General features: G+C 33.0%; 1 long non-coding RNA gene across 2 annotated transcripts; it reads right to left on the bottom strand.

Moving 5' to 3' along the window:
* Nucleotides 1–240: 240 nt before the first annotated feature.
* On the bottom strand, nucleotides 241–2,037 carry LOC139885956 (uncharacterized). Of its 2 annotated transcripts, none has more exons than XR_011772173.1 (3): nucleotides 1,017–2,031; nucleotides 436–669; nucleotides 241–330 (listed from the first exon to the last, which is right to left on the bottom strand). It is a non-coding gene; the product is annotated as an uncharacterized lncRNA (long non-coding RNA). The 2 variants fall into 2 exon arrangements; XR_011772174.1 differs by having other exon boundaries at nucleotides 242–669; nucleotides 1,017–1,706; nucleotides 1,924–2,037.
* Between the last annotated feature and the right edge of the window lie 1,720 nt (nucleotides 2,038–3,757).

A 3,757-nucleotide genomic window follows, 5' to 3' on the forward strand; every position in this document is an offset into this window, starting at 1 on the left:
CGGTAACATTAATTGAGTTTGAAGTTTGATTGTATTTAAATCAAGTACTTATTTAAGAAACTTATGGTACATAATCAACTATTTCATACATATATAAATATATATTTAAGAAATTATTAATAAAGTCAACGTTGGTCAACGACTGATGCGTCCCCGACACGTCCCCAACTCGGCCGACGCGTCCTTTTTAGGGCTCGACCGATGCTTCCCCGACTCGCGACTTTTACAACCTTGTTTACAGGCCACCATGGCTGCAATTTAAACATTGCCATGCCAAGATATGATCATGTTTTTGTCGTCATAAGAGTGAAGTTTAACCATAAAGCTTACCTGCAAAACAGAGCAACATAGATTCCCTATTATTATGAATTAAAAATGGAATGTCACATTGTTTGCAAATTTCGTTCAACACCCAAGTAAACAAATCAACAATACATGAAATAGAAAAACTTCCATCAGTAACAAAATGCAAATCAGACCCTCAAGCTACAATGTCGAAGATCTAGAAAAACCTGTCTTAATTTGATAATCCATTTACATGAAATAGAAAAACCTCCATCGGTAACAAAATTCAAATCAAATCCTAAAGCTACAATATCGAAGATCCAGAAAAACCTGTCTTAATTGGATAATCCATTTGAAATCTTTTCCAAATCTTCATAAAACAACCTGAAAAGGAAAAAACAAAACCTTAACATGATGTAATAATCAATAATTTCAGGAAGCAACAACCTCATTTATAGTCAAAACACATGAAATAGTCAATAATTTCAACACAAAACATATGCATGAATCAACATTCTCAATAAGCGACTATGTAGATACGATTACCAAAAGAAGAAAAAAGCACCACAATTAAGTGAAAATAACTCGGCTGCTCCAGCAATAGGATGTGTACAACCTAATTGAAAACATATAAGAAAACTAAATTTAATCACACCATCGTAGAAAAGAGACCACATGCAGGACTTTAAGTATAGCTAATTACACATGCAGGACATTAAGCATAAACTTACCCAAACAAAAATTAGAAACTAATAGCTAACTATTAGAAGAAAAAAATAGTTAGCAGCTTGCTTGAAGACCACGTGCTTAGTCGTCGTAGCAGCTTTCTTGAAGACCACAAGCTTATGTCACGCACACATGCTTTTTTTAAATGCATCTTTACCAACTCCTGAACAAACAATGTTTTAAAAAATTATATTAATAATTATAATTAATAATTAATCATAATTATTAATTAAACTTAAAAAAGGAGGCTAAAACTTTAAATAAAAAAATATTACTGAAGTATTTTCTCCGAGTTGATGAAACCACTTAAGAGGCTCGATGTAGCAAGCACATCACCTTCGGATTGGGACGTCACCTTAAAGTCCATGGATGTTAAAACTTGAAACTCCCATCTTACCAAACTGGCGATGATGCAACAGTACATACATTCCCGTCTGGGCTCTACCGAAAAACATATCGTATGTTTGACATTCTAATTGACTATAATAAATTGTTTGACATTCTTCGACTAAACCTTCTGCACCATCATGATAACTCTTCAAGTATGTATGACCAGTAAGCTCGACCATCTTGACCATCGATGGGTACTTCCCGTAAGGTCAACTGGTTTTGTATAGACACACTGGTGTGAGCTCAGCAGCAGCTCATGCTCATTAACAATAGTTCCATAAAAGTCCACATTCTTCCCGGGTTCCCTATCTCAACAAACGAAGTTATTAATTTCATCTGTTATATATATATTTCATGTTTAATAACCTGCACCTGATTACCTGAACACCAATTACAATTCAACATAGGTTTAGTAACTCAATTTATAGATAATTTTCACCAACACAAAAGCTGGCTGAGTTATTAACTCAGGAACAATAATTAATTTAAACATACATTTGACAATCTTGAAAAACAACAAACCTAAAAAATTTACCGCAACTCCTCCACAACATCATCATCTTCCTATGTTTCACTACCATCTTTTGCTTCTCGTTCAGCTTTCACCTTCTTGTGTAACTCAGCAAACGAAAACCTACAATATTTCCATCATAATAGTTCAGTTTAAACTACTTATAACATAAATGGGTGTATGTATAATAAAACAACATAAAGTCCATCCGAAACTCAAAGTTGAAATAACTAATACTGTAACTTGCACACATAAACAACTTGCAAAATCATAATCACAAAAGCATAAATACATATTTCAAAAGTAAATTTAAATATAGATAGTAATAATAAACAATAAATACAAATGAAAAGGAAGCAGAATCACCTCAAAGTTTTGCTACTGTCCAAAAATTATGCAGAGCTTCAACCTCTAGATTATAGGCTTATATAATAATACTAAGTGAAACACAAAGTGTTGGGCCTGATTATTAATTGTCGTCTTGTAAGGATTTTCCAACTGGGATAGCCTTTTCCACACCCGCAGTTATCGACATCGTAACAGATAACCAAATTAAGAACTAACAAACCCTAGATTTCTTAGAATCCTGCACCCAAAAAAAATTAATTGTTACTCACAAATATTAGGGATAATATGCTGTCAAATTAAAATTAACAAATGAAATCAGTTTTAAATAACCTACAGATTCCTTAGATTCTATCACCAAATATATATATATATATATATAATACACTGAATTGCAAGAGTAAAAAATTTCAAAATTCACATCAAGATTCCATATCAAAACTCAGAAAGACATAAACTAACATTACCAAGCGTACAATATATATCTAACTGAGCTTTTATTTAACAATCAAATTGAAAAATGGGATGAATAACAACATTAAAAACTAACACGATACATTACCTCTTTGAGTTCGTAAATTCGTTGGAAACATTGACAGCCGAAAACAACTTGAAGACTTCCAATAACAGCATGAATAACACTTAAAAAAACAATCATCATCACCTGAAACAATTTTTAGAAATACATGGTAATAAACATTTTCAAAACACATAAACCCCAAAATTAAATCAAAATCATTCAAAGAAACCCTAAACTTACCAATCCTAAATCAAACAGCAAAGTAAATTAAACTTAACAATTAAAAACACAAACCCTAAAGTAAAAGGAACGAATGTTACCTGTGGAGAATATGCAATCGAAGAAGTTGATAGATCGACTTTTTTTTACCCTCTGTATGATGATAGATATCGGATGGTGATGGATCAGAGGAGATGGTGAAGATCAGAGAGGATATGGCTTTTTGTTTACCCTAGCACGCCAGGTTTTTTTTTTTTTTTTTTTTTTTGTGTGGTGGAGAGCTGCCAAAGCGTGAACAGTAAAAACATGTGAGGGGAGCTGCCACGTGGACCAATGGGGTTGCAAAATTTAGTTCCCCAAATAGAAGATGGGTAATTTTGTTCATTAACCATATATATACATGGTCCATCTCTGAAATTTAATTACCTCAAACGACGTGAAAAAAGGTTCTTAGTTCATATCGAATAATATATGATATTTAAAAAAAACCTCTAGGCTACGATGAATAATATAAATTTTTAAAAAAAAATGCCATTTGAGCCTTGGTACATTGCGGTGGACTTTGATTTCTTCTTTTTCTGGGGCATTTGATCGTTATTTTTAAGCCTGTTGTGCTTCGTCTTCGCTACTTCAGTTATGTTTCTCTAGTTTCCACGTTTCTCAAATCTCTAATTATGTCTATAGATATAAAACATTGGGCCCTTAAAAACCTTGGGTCTCGAACGATCGATCACTTTGTTTCCCCTCCGGGCCTCCTGATG

This window comes from Rutidosis leptorrhynchoides, chromosome 1, assembly GCF_046630445.1.
Source record: "Rutidosis leptorrhynchoides isolate AG116_Rl617_1_P2 chromosome 1, CSIRO_AGI_Rlap_v1, whole genome shotgun sequence".
Classification (NCBI taxonomy): domain Eukaryota; kingdom Viridiplantae; phylum Streptophyta; class Magnoliopsida; order Asterales; family Asteraceae; genus Rutidosis; species Rutidosis leptorrhynchoides.